Source organism: Leuciscus leuciscus, assembly GCF_965113295.1.
Source record: "Leuciscus leuciscus genome assembly, chromosome: 16".
In the NCBI taxonomy this organism is placed as follows: domain Eukaryota; kingdom Metazoa; phylum Chordata; class Actinopteri; order Cypriniformes; family Leuciscidae; genus Leuciscus; species Leuciscus leuciscus.
The window spans coordinates 17,659,094-17,675,316 of record NC_138740.1 but is presented as its reverse complement, the minus strand read 5'-3'; the positions used below and the strand labels follow the sequence as shown (position 1 = coordinate 17,675,316).

At 38.3% G+C, this 16,223-nt stretch overlaps 1 protein-coding gene across 2 annotated transcripts in view; it reads left to right on the top strand.

The window, feature by feature from the left end:
* Positions 1–5,637: 5,637 nt before the first annotated feature.
* The window catches only part of taok1b (TAO kinase 1b), a 35,926-nt gene continuing 25,340 nt past the window's right edge, over positions 5,638–16,223 (top strand). Inside the window, exons 1-2 of one of the 2 annotated variants that reach the window (XM_082140676.1) lie at positions 5,638–6,038; positions 6,117–6,199. The gene's annotated coding sequence lies outside the window, so the exon portion shown is untranslated. Of the gene's footprint in view, positions 6,039–6,116; positions 6,200–6,257; positions 7,276–16,223 lie in introns of those variants that run through there. The other variant, XM_082140677.1, reaches the window with a different exon arrangement.

The window sequence follows — 16,223 nt, the reverse complement described above, 5'->3', positions numbered from 1 at the left end:
TCCATTAGGAGATAATATATGAATAATTAGTGACTTTGGTTTTGAAGATAAAAAAAAAATATTGAACGAAGACAAATTGAATACACAATCAATAGAGCCTGCAGTTGTTGAACAGACTGGGCGGACGTGATTTCACCAAGTACAAAATGTTCTTGGCTGAATCAACATCTTTTCTGATCCTGGAACAACATTCTAATCAACCAATCAGATTTGAGGGACAAATGTCAAGTTTAGGCTTACAACCAAGTTTGTACAGGTGCGTCTACATCAGTGTTATTCACCTGTCATTTCCCTCTGATTTTAGAGATAAGTTATGGCCGGGTATAGGGTTAGATTTAGGGGTAGGGATAAGGTTAGGACAACATTTTTGGACAGGAATGTTGTTCCAGGAGGATCAACAAAATGTGTTAGTCCAGCAACATGTCTTGGCAAAATCAAGGTGACCGAACAGACTGTTAAGAGTGGAGCTTACATTGTTTCACTGTTACAAGGCAGCCCTAAGACGTAAGGGCTGCACATCAGTATTAAAGCATATACCAAGTAATTTATGCTCATCATTTTTAACATTTTTGTGACATTACAAAAAACTGCAATTTTAATGTAAAAAAGAAAATGAAAAATGTTGTTTCAACTTTTTAAAAAGTGTTTCTGCTGCCTTAAATTTTTAAGTTTAATCAACTTGAAATGTGAAGTTGTACTAAGTGAAAACTTGGATATTTGAATTGACTAAACTTAAAATTTGAAGGCAGCAAAAACACTTACTTTTTAAAGTTGAAACAACATTTGCATCCAACCAGTTATCTAGCATGAACATACAAAGAAACACAGAATGAACAGCAAAAAGTAAAAAGCAACTCAAACTATATAATGGTTTAAAATTAACCATGAAATAAATTATATTTAAGGAAATAAACAATATCAATAATAAAAGTTGTATGAAAATGAATGCAGACTAAATATGTTAACAAATGAGAACATAACACAGTGTAGTAGAACACAGATCTAAATTATAGAAATAACTAATTATTAGTGAACAATAGGAGTAACTTATAAAGGAAATAAAGAGCCATCTTGTAGCTTGAACAGTAAACCATGGCACTAGCAATAGCAATGCCAAGTTTTGGGTTCGATTCCCGAAGAAAGCAAGAACTGACAATACCTTATGCAATGCATGTCGCTTTGGATAAAAACATATGCCAAATGCATAAATGAAATAAGCTGTATTTGTAGTGAAGTCAAATGCAGCAAATTTAATGTTAAACAACTTTTATTTGAAAACATATTAGGTTAAATCTGACATGAAAAATCTATTAGCTATGCTTAAAATAATGAATAATGTAATAAGCCTATTACATTAATCCCAAGACATCCTCTATAGCAATTTAGGCGGTTACATAAGAGGTGATAGCTAGGCAGTCAATAGAACTTGATAGACTGTTATCTGCAATGTCAGCAACCATTAATCCTCACTGAACTACAGATGCAGATGATAGAATAAGGGTCAGCTGTTATTTATGACAGTGATAGCCAGTGGAGGTGTTTGTAAACAGGTGGGATTGATAACACTCAGATTCTCTATTGATCTGATGACAGCACAAACATCATGCTTTTGTTTGCATAAAAGTGTACCTTTGTAACACACAATATTGTAGTTTGAAATACGTAAAATACTGTGGAAACTGTTCTCAAACTGTTCCAGAAATCATCTTTTTACAAGCTTATAGGACTGAGGTCATTTTATTACCATTTCACACCAGTGAGGCCTTTGCCAATTACAAATGTTATGGGCCAGCAAAAACTCAAGACATGATGCCTTTCTCCTCAACCTTTCTCCTCTGCTGACTGTCTTTCTCTTTGTGTTATACTATTTTTGAGGTTATCTCCAATCATTATTCTTATTTCCTAATGGGAAGTGTTTGCCAGATGTAATCTGTGTGAAGTGAGTTCAATGTGTCAAACAACTATGTGATGCAATAAGGTGTTGCACAATTAGATTTACATTAATAAAGTAAATCAGAAATATTTTAGATGCTGCACTATGTGTAGGTCATTAATCAAATATATACTATAAAATAAATATACTATATTTGCCACCAGCTAGAATGCTGATAATATATATATATATATATAAGTAAAAGTAAATCTCCCAGAATCATAACGATCTACCTATTCCCTCTGAGTTATGAACTTACTTGAAGTTCAGAGCAGTTTTAGCACCATAAGGAAGAGAATATTATATCAGTGTATGACAAATAACAATCTGCCTATATCCATTTTTTTTTTAGTTCACATTTTAAATGCATCACATTTATCACACTCACTTATTCATTGTCAGTTGCTGTTAAATAAAAGAATTACATCTGAAATAAACCAAGAAGCTTATTATATCTTCTCACTGGATTTTTTATGACCACAATCTGTCAAACACCTTATACAGATAAAAATACAGATATAATTGTATAACATAATCATTGTCTTAAAGTGAAAATAGATTTGATTAAAAACGATATCAAAGGTACAAAATGTTGAAGCTATTAGGCAACAAATGTGGAAAGAAATAAAAAAGGACTTAATAGTACATATTTAGAATGGCAAGAAAGGTGATTGAAGTGACTTTGAACGTGGCATGGTGGTTGCAGACGGGCTGATTTTCAGAAACTACTGATCTGTTGGGATTTTTACGGCACGCCCAACCATCTCTAGGGTTAACAGAGAATAGAATAGAATAGAATAGAATAGAATAGAATAGAATAGAATAGAATAGAATAGAATAGAATAGAATAGAATAGAATAGAATAGAATAGAATAGAATAGAATACCACTTTATTGTCCAGCCAAGGCTGGAAATTTTTCTTTGGTCTCACCAGACCTATAAAAACATCATTATACAAACATAAACATATATAAACATACCAACATCATATCACATCAGTGCCGTACATCTCTCCGCCCATCACATCACATCACTGCAGTTTGCCCCATACACATCTTGTACAATATACTTTCTCTCCAGAAAAATACCATTTAGTGTGGTTTATTCATTAAATTTATTGCACTAGGTATAAAAGATCGCTTATAGATATTCTTGTTTGCCAGAGGCACTCTGTATCGTCGTCCTGAAGGGAGCAGCTCAAACTCAATATGGAGGGGGTGTTTTTTTGTCACCAATGATGCTCAGGGCCTTTCTATATAGAGCTGTACCATAAAGGACATCCAGTGACTTTTGTTGCCGGCCTGTTACCTTTCCTGCTGTTTTGACTATCCTGCCCAACTTATTTGTATTTATAAGTGTTAAGTGACCGAACCAGACCGAGATATTAAACACGAGAATACTCTCGATCAGGCTGACATACAGAATGGACAGAATAAGACAAAATTCCCAGTGAGTGGCAGTTCTGTGGGCGAAATTGCCTTGTTGATGCCAGAGGTCAGAGGAGAATAGCCAGACTGGTTCAAGCTGATAGAAAGGCAACAGTAACTCAAATAACCACTCGTTACAACTGAGGTCTGAACACAACACGTCGAACCTTGAAGCAGATGGACTACAGAAGCAGAAGAACATACCGGTGTCATTCCTGTCAGAGAAGAACAGGAAACTGAAGCTACAATTCACACGGGCTCACCCAAATTGGACAATAGAGGATTGGAAAAAGGTTGCCTGTTCTGATGAGTCTGGATTTCTGCTGCAACATTCAGACGCGGGTCAGAATTTGGCGTAAACAATATGAAAGCATGGATCGATCCTGCCTTGTATCAACGGTTCAGGCTGGTGCTTGTGGTGTAATGGTGGGGATATTTTGTTGGCACACTTTGGGCCACTTTGTAACAATTGAGCATAGTTTAAAAGCTTACCTGAGTACCGTATTGTTGCTGACCATGTCCATCCCTTAATGACCACAGTGTACCCATCTTGGCAATGGCTGCTTCCAGCAGGATAACGCATCATGTCACAAAGCTCAAATCATCTCAAACTGGTTTCTTGAACATGACTATGAGATCACTACTCAAATGGCCTCCACAGTCACCAAATCTCAATCCATTAGAGCACCTTTGGGATGTGGTGGAACGAGAGATTCACATCAGAAAAATCTGCAGCAACTGCGTGATGCTACAGTATCATGTCAATATGGACCAAAATCTCCACCACCTTGTTGAATCTATGCCAGAAAGATATATATAATGTGTACAGGCTGCTTTAACACACAAAAAAGTCTGTCAACAATAAAGACAAGGATGTGTGCCCATCTGTGTCAATCACAACAGATCTAGTGTTAACCATAAAACCAGTTTTGCCTGTCTTTCACAGTTATGAGACAGTCTGGGCATGTTTTCCATATAGGTATGGATACTTGTCATGCCACATTATAGTGTACAGTGAAGCAGAAGGAAACAGAAAAGCAATGCTTTTTGGGTTTGGTTCTTTGAGTGGGTTATTATCTGGACGGTGTGAGAACATATGAATTTGATGACCGGCAGGTGGCTTAGAGCTATATGTGGAAACCAAGCCTAAAGTTACATGTTAATCAGCTAAGAAGCTCAGCACTACAACTGCACAGTCTCTCACTCTCAGGATAAAAGGATAAAAACACTGAAGGAGTCTTCTGTTCTATACACAACCAAACATTTCCTGCAGAAAGAGAAAGTAATGTCTAATGGGCTTGGGGCATATTGATTAAAGTTATAATATTGATTTGGAAACATACTGGTTTGTTAATGGATAGATTAACTGCTCAGAGCTTTTTGCCTTAGCCTTCTGTGATTCCATGTCAATGACGATTCTGTAATACATCATTTAGTTTAGTAACTACTGAAAAAGACACCTTACAACTTGGTAGGCTACTTCTTTTGACCGCGCCCAGCCTGTTGTGAATGCTTCACACTATGTGTGAAGTCTGACTCATTCCCACAAATCGGTTTTTTGAGCAATTCAGATCCCAGCGTAACATAGCCTAGGGCTAGCTAGCTAGCCTATAAAACTTGCCAATAAGCCACCTGCAAAAACAAATATACAGAGAGATTGATTACAGCAGTCAGAAAAGAGAAAGACTTTTCTAGATTTGCGATGTTGATAACTCTGGAAACGCATTATCATATTCCGTGAAAAGGGTCAATTGAAATGGCTGAATTTTGCCAAGTGAAATTTTGCTGAACATTTTCGCAGGAGAAATTTCTATTTACCATTGTTCAGTGAATTTTCATACGTGAAATTCGTTCATAGGAATTCACTCAATCTGGAATTTAGCAAGAGTGCGTAAGATTTCCCCACGCAGATTTTGTGACTGCACCTAAACTTTTCTGCAAATCGGCTATTAACTTGTAGCTTGCAGATTTGAATGAATAAATTACATTTATTAATAGATGTAAATTACAAAATTACTCACAAATAATTTTGTAAACTGTAGCTATTTGTTTGTGTAAATTTTATCTAATTTTACAATTACAGTTAACAATTGTTGGCTACAACGTTTTACATACAATTTACATAGGTTATATTTATTGCTCCATCATTTCAATATGACTTGAGATCCGCTCTGACAGATTCAGCCAGATTCGTGAACGACTAGTTTAATCGGTTGATCCGATTCAAAAGAACGATTCGTTCACGAATCGAACATCGCCTCTGTGCTGGTTGGATTGCAGTAACGTTAGGAGCAGAGAGAGTGAGGTGAGAGAGAGAGAGAGAGAGATGAAAATCACTGCCCGGCCACAAGACAGACGGGCCACGCATGAAGAACTTTTACGGCCGAGGCGACATTGAAGGGCTGTCATATCTCGGGTGGATACAGAGAGCGCCCGTGGTGTTGTTTAAAGAGCCACTCACAGCATTTCTCCCGTGTTTTCCACGAAGGGAAGGAGGTGAAAACTACCCGCCGCCATTTTTTTGGAAGTGACTGACTGGGAGTGGAGAGTTAGCTGTAAACTGGCCACAGCTGATTTAGTTTATATTCCCTGTGAGTCATCACCTTCGACACTGTCAGCCCGGACGGCCTGGATACTGTAAATACACCGACTCGTCTCAACTATACGAGCTGCCGAAGGTCCAAAGGAATAAACAAGAAGAGAATTTGTTTACACGTTTCTCCTGAATTCTCACTAACGTTAACTGTTCCTCCCAGGATTGCTGGTGTGGGCTACGTTAGCCACATTAGCACGCTGAGGATTTCTCCTGGAGTCCAATCAAACCTGGCCTGGTGGACGGGTGAGTTCAACTACACCCTCAAACGAGCCGTTTATCTATTCTTGTCAGGACCTTACAGATGTCTCGTTGCGGTTGTGTCGTTATTTTGTCGTCGTATGAAGTTGGCTAACATTCCACGAACTGCTCAGCTAATATGTGGCTAATATGGCTAAGTTGGGTTCTGGTCTGCAACTTTTCACGTTGTTTAATACTGTGAAACAGCCAAACTGAAAATATACCCTCTTTAAATGAGTCTTCTCTCAAATAGCCGGTGTCACTAATGTGAGAGAGTTTTGTTGCTGGTTAGGTAATGGCAGCTTTAATTGTGCCAGCATGCAGGTTTAACAAACTTGATTTATTTTGGTGAAACTACTTTGGCATTCATAAAACTCAATGTCGAATGGACTGCTCAATTAACGTTAGTGTTGAGCTAACTAGCCAAATGTTTAAACTTGGCAAACTTGTGCCCTTCTTTGAAGGATTAAGGATTAAACCAATAGATGAGGGAAAACATTATTTTTCCCCCCCTGAAATGTATTTTTTTGATTTAGCATTCGTTTTTTTACTCCATTTGTCTGTAATAATATCAGTTAACCACATTGTTTACAAGACAATGTCCAGTGTCGCATATTATTGCAATGACACTCCCTCCCAGTTTCACTGCACTGTTTCCAACAGCAGGCTTTGATAACTAAATAAAACAAGCCTTTTAGGGGCTTGTAGTATAATTTGCTTCCTCATTATATAAATTATGCCTCTGTTATGACAAGTAAGCAGTTGATTAAAGTGCTGGTTTATCGAGCTGGGTATTCCCTTGTTGTGAGCTGCATTCAGCGCCGCATTCCTCTTCTCACAGTGTTGACATTGCGTAACACACACTGGACTGGCCAGAAGCCCGTGTACTCTCTCCATACCTATTTAAAGCGTCATTCATGATCGTCACCTGGCCTAAGGACAATACGGTTCACCTATCAGCGTAGTTACCGCTATTTAATAGACCACTTTCAAACAGCATCGTCTCAGAGCTCAGCCTGAATATTGATCGCCTTATTGAGTCTGCGCTGCTCTTCCCGTTCTTTGTCAATGTGGATCTATCGGTTTGTATATTTACGAGATTCGATGCGCTTATGTGGAGTTTAGCAACCATTTGCATGTTAAAATATCTCTAAATGCATATCGCATAGTGTCTGAATGATAGTGTTTGTTTATATTTTGCGTAACAAGGGGCATGCGCTTGGATATGTATCTGGTTGCAAGCCCGTCGAATGTGCTGTTCCTGCTTATGCTGTGCATTGAATGCTTAGTGCGTTTTCATGGATGTGATTGTCTAGCAATTTTGTGTCCCTATAATTTACACTTTTTTTGTCCTTGTTTACCTTTGTGGTGAAGTGGCATATTCATGTTCGTGTAATTTAACTTTTTTTTGGGGGGGAGAAATTGTTACATATTTTATATAGGCTATTCTAGCCCAAGTAAAACATTTATTTTGTATGATACTTTTATGAACCACATCTTGCTTTTTAAAATTATTTTATAGTAGTGAATAGTGATGCAAAGTGTTGTTAATGCTAAATGTAATCCGTTTAAGCATTCAGGCGTGTATTTTCAACCTACAGTAAGGATACATTTTAATGATCAATAATTATATTTTCAGTACATATTTTAATAGGTTCTCCTGCTGTAGGCTACTATCTAGTTATTGCAATGGCACGAGTAAGCAACAGCAATTACTTCTCTAGATTATCCATTATAAATCACTTTTTGTTTGAACTCCTGTTCATCAGTTCTCCTTTTTTTTCCCTTGGCCTCGATTGCAAATTCTGATTGTTCCTCGTTCACCTGCCCTTTCTCAATGTTGTATCATCTTAATGATGTGCTTTATATCTTCTGTCCTTTAATATTTTGATACTTGTTATGTGTGGAGTAGACTCATTTTTCAGTTATCTCTCTGTAATGGAAACTGAAGTCACACTGCTTTGGCTAAAATTCTGAGATAAATAGCCATTCAGAATTGCAAATTTTTTACAACATGTCAAGTTAGGCCTGCTTAATGCTAGACTAGGCTATATCATCCTATTTTTGTAGTACTATTTCTGTGGACAGAACTAACATTTCTGGGAATTGTAGCATGACAGTCATTTATGAGAGATCATGACCTTGCCGTGATTTGATTGACTTTATCTAACCATTTTGCGTTATTGTACATAAATAAGCATATTTCTGTCTCACAATCTCACATAGGCTATTCTGAAATGCCATTGAAGTTTAGTGACGCATGCATTTATCTAGCCTAGCAGATGGAAACTTGATGAGTGTGTGAGAATGTCACCTTTAGAGAATCAAACTGGATACCTGCACCAGGAAGGAGGAACCTTCTGTCATGTGAACAGTTTTAACAGCAGAGATCTTGATCAATATAGGAGGCTTCCAGTGAAGAACAGTTATGCTGTTTTGCACAAACAAGCTGGAAAGAACACGTCTGATGTTGTCTGGTATCGTTTTGACTCGTGTAAACCGCTTCATTATGACATTACCAGTTAAGAGAGGCAACCTTTTCTTTATCTGATAAACGACTGCAGGGATTTTGACAACATTGTCTGTCCATATAGATTTATTAATGTGACGAGGGAACCAGGAGGATGACCATAGCTGTCAAACTTGTTGACGCCACATTTAATCTAATCACAAAGGGAAACTTTATCGGGAAATTGCTCAAATAGCTTGGTCCTCATCCTCAGAAAACCAAGAATGTACTGCACAAATTGTATGAACTTAGATTTTGGATCTTGACAGCTGTGGTCACCAAACTGTCATTGTAGGGCTGTACGATTAATACACATTTTGTCTAAATTTGGCTTATGAAAACACAATCATTGAGAAAACAAATGTTTATTGTGCCGCATTTCGTTGCTTTCCCCTTATTGCGCTTTTGCCCCTACAGGATCAGTTTGATTCTCTGAGACGTAGCGAAACATGGACCAGCGAATAGGAATGTCAGGGTGAAGAATTTTTCACTCTGGTATATAAACTTGTGACAACACCGGTCATACCGATAACACCAGGAGGAGGGGGGTTATTTTGAACGGGTGCTTGCTTTCCGCTTTTGAATTCGCAATACGCGTACTCTGTGTATAGGCCTATTATTCGTGGGCATTACAGGGAGCTGCTATCAATATGCGGGGTGCTGAAATCACTTATGAATGCACGCTCTCTTTTCACTTAAAGGGATAGTTCACTTTGAAATTAATTTTTGGTATGTTTTAGCTTACCTCAAGGGCATCCAAGATGTAGGTGTCTTTTTTTCCGCAGTAGTTTCAATTTTGATATTTTTAGGTCAAACCGTTCTTGTCTGTCAGTCATAATGCAGGTCTATGGTCACTGTCTCAAAGAGCATGCACAGAGTTCAAATTAAAACAATTCCCCGTCGTCCAAATTAAACAATTCCCCATCGTAAGTACACATTGATGGCCTAAGACACGAAAAGAGCGGTTTGTGTGAGAAAACGAACAGTATTTATATCGTTTTTACCTCTTATACACAGCCATGTCCAAGTGATCTGATCTGACGTGTACGCAGACTGGTGCATAGATATATACACTATAGGGGTGTCAAAATTAATCGTTTCTACGATGCATCGCGATGAAGACGAGGACGATTCGGTATCGGTTCAGTAATAGACCATAACCGGTTATAATGTACTGACGCTTTTCTTACGTCATTTGTCGCGTACGTGCTTTGTTGCGGTAGCATACAATGGCAGAGGGAGGTGAGACGCGAGTGAGAGAAAATTAAAAATGCTCCAACTACTTTAAAAGCCAACATCTGGGCACATTTCGGCTTTTATGAACAACGTGGTAAGCACGACCTGCAGAAGACACGCGCTGTGTGCGCTCATGTCACGCACAAATAGAATATGCAGGAGGATATACCACTAACTTGATAAACCACGTTAGCCGTTTTCACCCCGAGCTGTTATCGCCCGGCAGAGTCTGACTGCTTTAGAGTAAGTGGATGAGCTCCGTCACCCGAATCCGCAGCCAAAAACAAATCACCCACCCGCCCCAATAACTTTCTCTGACTTAAGTATCCGCACCCGATGGTCAAATTACAATTATTCTGTGTTGTTACACGTGATTATAAATGGATGATCGTCACTTTCAACAGCGGACTCGGCGACGGTTGATGCGCGCATCTGTGGTGAACAATTAATCCGTGCAAGTTAAGACACAGAAAAAAATTGTTTGCCGTGGTAATCTTTAATCAAAGTCTGAAAAGTTACTTCCGGTCTGGAATGGCGGTCCCTCTCTGATGACATAGGCTTGACGGCTTGGGTTGAAAAACGCTTAACCACTCCCCTCAAACCGTTAGTCTGCTATGAGCGAGAGATGGAGAGGAGGAGCGCTAGAGTAAAACCCTGCCCTCTGTTCAATATTCCGTTTCACTGGGAAATACGTCACAACACTGGAGAAAAATCGTGTGCAACTTCCGGTTCACGGGGACTTTAATACAAAAACATAGGGCTGCTCAATTATGGCAAAAATTATAATTATGGTCAATATTAAAGGCTCCTAATGTTGGTTTGGAGTCTCCTACAGGTTTACATGCGTCAAAGGTTTCATTCTCTCATAATACACATTACCACATTTTTCAACGACTCGATAGATGAATCAATGTCTCTAAATCCCTCCTTTCTGACAGCTCAGTTTGTTGTGATTGGTCTACCGCTTACAAACAAAAACGTTCATTACCATAACTGAACGTCAGCTCCATCCGGAGGCTTCCTACAGCTCAGCGACTCTTCACTAAAGACAGTAACGAACAATGATGTCGATTTTTACAATATCAACCCGAGCTCGAGTCTGATGATGAAACGTTGGAAGAACTAGTTATTCAACCCGAACCTCCATCGCAAGGACGACTTGAGCAGAACGTTTCTCAGTGATACGCTACTCATTTTGAGGTACATTATGAGATGTTACAGCTGTAATTCCTTACCATCAGCATTACGTGTATGTCCATCAACAAACTGATGTGTATATTTCTCATGTATTGCGGTGCACATGCGGGAACTGTATCAATAACGGTGCATATGTTCGCCCAGTACTAACGTGAATGACTGATGTAGCATACATGTTTGTAAAAACAAATCTTGCTCCATCCTTTATCTTTGCTCAAAGTAGTAAGAACGACAGACAATCTCCATTAATAGACACAGTTTTAGGTAATAGTGGCACACAGCTGAATATAGCAGAAGTATTTCAGTAAGCCAGTAATAACGTGATTTAGCCAGTTAGCCGGAAACTTACACAACATAAAACACAAAACTAAGTATTTTGAACACCTGTAATTTGAAAGGTAATTTAAAAAAATCCATAATTGGGGCACTTTAAACGGAAATTTTGCATCCGACTAGTTTAAACTTCCTTTCTGCATTGTCCCTCATAACCGGTTAGTATAACAAGCCCATAAGGCAAGCTTAATTGTTATATGACATGACATTGAAGAAAACGGAAAAGTTTTGTGTAGGCTTTCAAAATACCTGAGCAATTTCACAATACCAAAGCAGAAACCAATACTCTGCAAACTAATGCAATTAGAAAAAGTCCTCAAACAATTATTGAAAAAAGTGAACGTGAATTTTATGTGAATACTCGCCAAAACAGGCATTTTGACATTGTGTAGGCTATTTGACTGCTTAAACGTGTATCCAAACCCCAAAGTATACTTCGCTTGTAGGCTTGCTGCGGTAATCTGTGTTACACGGTGTTCGGCCATACAATGATTACATTACTTTTTAATGGAAATAAAAACCATTTAGTTCAGTTAGACAACGGACGCTACAATTAGAAACTGAAAGCTCCTGCTCTGCTTCATATAGCACGAGCTGTAGCCTCGCAGCACAGTGCAGACGGAGCCAGATTTCACTGATCACATGACAAGAGTAAGGAGAGATGAGATGACTGATAGGGCGATGGCGGAGGATTTGAGGAAATTAAACATCCCTCTTTTCTACCTCGCTTTTAAATCACGTAAAAAAAAAATTGAATGCCGTGTGCATTTTACTTTTGCTTTCAAATTAGCGGCTTTTTGGGGGCGGCAATAGCTTGAATGGTGGGTTCATTATTATTCTTAATGAAAAACATAAAACAATACAATGAACCCGCTTGTATTAAACAGAACTTTTATCAACAAAATGAACAAGCACGGCATACACCATGCAATAGGCCTAATATAAAATAACAAATAACTTACAGAAAATTTGAATAAAAAAAACTGAAAATCAGCAAAACCAAATATTCCGCCATTGTCAGTCAGCTCGCCTCATTCTCGTCACGCGATAAATGAAATCTGACTTCTGCTGCTGATCTGTGCTTGAATTGAGCAGACGCGTTCAGTTTTTAATTGTGTCTGTTCTGTAACACCGATAACTTGGACTATCGCAGCAAGCCTAGTGCGCAACATATCCTGAGTGTCATTGACAAATATCTTGCAAAATGTGCGGTCAGTCCCACTGCTCCCTATACACAATGTACGCGCGATCGCAAAACCTTAAAGGGATAGTTCACTTTGAAATTAATTTTTGGTATGTTTTAGCTTACCTCAAGGGCATCCAAGATGTAGGTGTCTTTTCTTCCGCAGTAGTTTCAATTTTGATATTTTTAGGTCAAACCGTTCTTGTCTGTCAGTCATATAATGCAGGTCTATGGTCACTGTCTCAAAGAGCATGCACAGAGTTCAAATTAAAACAATTCCCCGTCGTCCAAATTAAACAATTCCCCATCGTAAGTACACATTGATGGCCTAAGACACGAAACGAGCGGTTTGTGTGAGAAAACGAACAGTATTTATATCGTTTTTACCTCTTATACACAGCCATGTCCAAGTGATCTGATCTGACGTGTACGCAGACTGGTGCATAGATATACACACACTAGATGTCGCCTTGTCTACGGCAGTTCATTGGAACGAATGTCTTTAAGGCGACATCTAGTGTATTAGGGGTGTGAACCGACACTGGTCTCACGGTTCGGTTCGATTATGATTATTATGTCATCGATCCGGTTCAATTCGATATCACGATGCATCACGATGCACCGCATCCTCAGTTTTAAATTTTACTTCAAAAGTGATGTGTGCGCGCATGTGCTCGCCTGCTGGGAAGTTGCAGTGACAGAAACAGTGACATTCCAGTTTAAGTTTCATGGGATTAAAGCTTGTTTATGACACTAAGAAAAGGAAAATCTGTCAAATAAATTTTGTTTTAAAGAAATGTTCATTTAAAAGCAGCGCTCATTAATCAATGTATTATGTTACCATTAAAAGACTAGTAATATGCGCTAACAAAGTAAATAGGGTCAATTTTGATTTCACGGGGACTTTAAAGGAATTTTTAATCCAAAGATGAAAATTATCCCATAACTTAGGCTACTCGCCTCAAGCCATTCTAGGTGTATATGACTTTCTTCTTTCTGCCAAACACAATCAGAGTTATTTTAAATAATAATATTATAAAAAACGCATCCATCCATCCATCATCATAAAAGTAATCCATGTGACTCCAGTGGGTTAAAGGGATAGGCCTAGTTCACCCAAAAATGATTAAAGACCCTTTAATTTGTCGGGTCCGAGGTCACCCTTCCGCCGTAATGCGACACTCTCGTGAACACGCTTACGGCCGTTGCCAGAAGCCAGTGATTGATTATAGTTCATAAAAGTTTTAATTATATATTATTCTTACTAAAACCCATCGCTTCGCTTCAGAGGCCATTTATTAATCCACTGGTTTTGTATGGATTACTTTTATGATGGATGGATGGATGTGCTTTTTGGAGCTTCAAAAACTCGAGCTCTATTCAACACCTTTACAATGCTGGGAAGAGCCAGGATATTATTTAATATAACTCCGATTGTGTTCGGCTGAAAGAAGAAAGTCATATACGCCTAGGATGGCTTGAGGGTGAGTTAATTATGGGATAATTTTTATTTTTGGGTGAACTATCCCTTTAAAAGGGCTGTGTAAATTCTGCAGCATTTCTCCTACATGACATGAGGGTAGTAAATAACGAACTTATTCCTTTAAGGAAACAATGCAAGTCTGTATAAGATGAGTTTGAGTTTGAATACCATGGTTAATTAAGATGCCTCTGTGATTTGAATGTCAGTGCTGGTACACACAAGAATACCAAATAATCAACTTAAACTCTTAGCTGGACTTCACCTTTTCTTTGGCTCTTTGGAGTTATTTTTTATTCTTTCAGCAATAGATTGTATAAAAGTAAATTCTTTATTCTTTGTTATAGTTGGTTTCCAAACAGCACAGCAGAAAACTTTGTGTTAGTTATGAAATACTAACTTTCAATCTATTTCAAAACTCGCTGGAACAAACAGATGGCACTGATTGTGTCATTTAGCGATTCGTTCATTTACACTCCCTGGATATTTGTCAGTCAACAGTTCTTTTTGGTTTTGAATCACGCCTGTACCTCCAGGTAGGCTAGATGTGATGGATAATCTCTTTTCGGCTATCGAAGTTTTTAATATATGCATTTCCTGTTAGTGCTGTCTGGAAGAATGTCAGTATGGTTGCAATCATTCAGCAGTAGCGTGACCTCAGAGTAAATGACATGCTCCAAAAAATGTATCTGTCCTAGTTTGTTGTTTTCAGTGGTTTTGAAAATCAGCCGGAAAAGTGTTGTGAAAGCTGTTCTCTATGTCTACTCTCTTCTGACCGTGTCGTTGAGAAATTAACAGCACGTTATGTGATGGCGATTTAATCGTGGTGTGAATTCCTTGCAGAGGTTAAATCCAAACTCTAAATCCGCACTGCTTATTGGAGATTAAGGCCCAATAGACCCCTCTCACTTATTTAATTTTTTTTAAAGCATGTTAAAGGGAATTCCCACAGAGACTAACCAGAGATCATGGCCAAGTTCCTGGAGTTACTAGTCTGTGTCCCAGACTTCTCTTGCTGAGCTTCTGTTCTGTCATGTACAGGCCTGCAGCACAACAAAACGTTGCTTATGAAAGACCCAGGCCTAAGTTAAAAAGCGGCATAGTCTTCTAGTTAACCGCTCAGCTTTACTTGGTGTATTGCCACCCAGCATACTATGCAACCCAGTTTCTTTTTCTTTTTAATGATATATTGTCCTGCTGATCATGACCATGTTTTGTTATGATTTCCATTTAGATCTCGTCTGAAATTCTCCAAATTATCCAACGCTGAATTACAGTTGTTAAAGACATTATCTATAAAAAGTGAAGCCTGTAATTATAATTATAATGTAAGCACTAAGCAGATTTAGGAAGTTGGATTGCAAATGACAGTGTGAAGATCAAAATTGTACATTATAAATATTCTCTGGTGCATAATAATATATTCCCTACAGCCTTATGAATGCTGAGCTGTTTTCTGTTTGGTCCCAGAGGAGCATCAGTAAAGAGTAATTCAGCATTTTTTTTCTCCGTTATCTGTGGAATAGGCTGATAGTGTTTGATATTTATGAAGGGATTTTTCTTTAATGAACCGAATCAATCAATGAAGTCAACTTGGTTAATTAGGCTTACTCAGCCTTGTGAGGCAAGATTTTGCCCTGTGGGGCTTGTTTGTCTGATTTCAAAAAAGTCATTACTGTACATGAAAAGCTTGGAATTTATGTGAAATATTGACTGTTTTTGCTGTCAGCCATCAAAAAAATCATTTTTAAAGAAGTGGGTTTTTTTTATGTTGATATACTTTCTCCCATCTTAAAGGCACAATATGTAACTTTTTTGCTTTAAAAACAGCAAAAATCACTATATCTATGTTATATATTTTTTTTTGTTGTGTACTTACATTATCCCGACTGTTTCCAACAACTTTCAAACCAGGAGAAATTTGTAATTTAATTCGAGAAACGTCCCGTTTCTTTATTTCCGTTTTGTCGCCGTCAATGGCGTCATATCCGCGTTGTCCCTGGTTTCCGCTCGTACTGCCATGGCAACCAGAGCTATGAACCAGAGCCCTCTGATAGTAACCAAAGCGACTGACGGTAGTTCGCAATGTCTA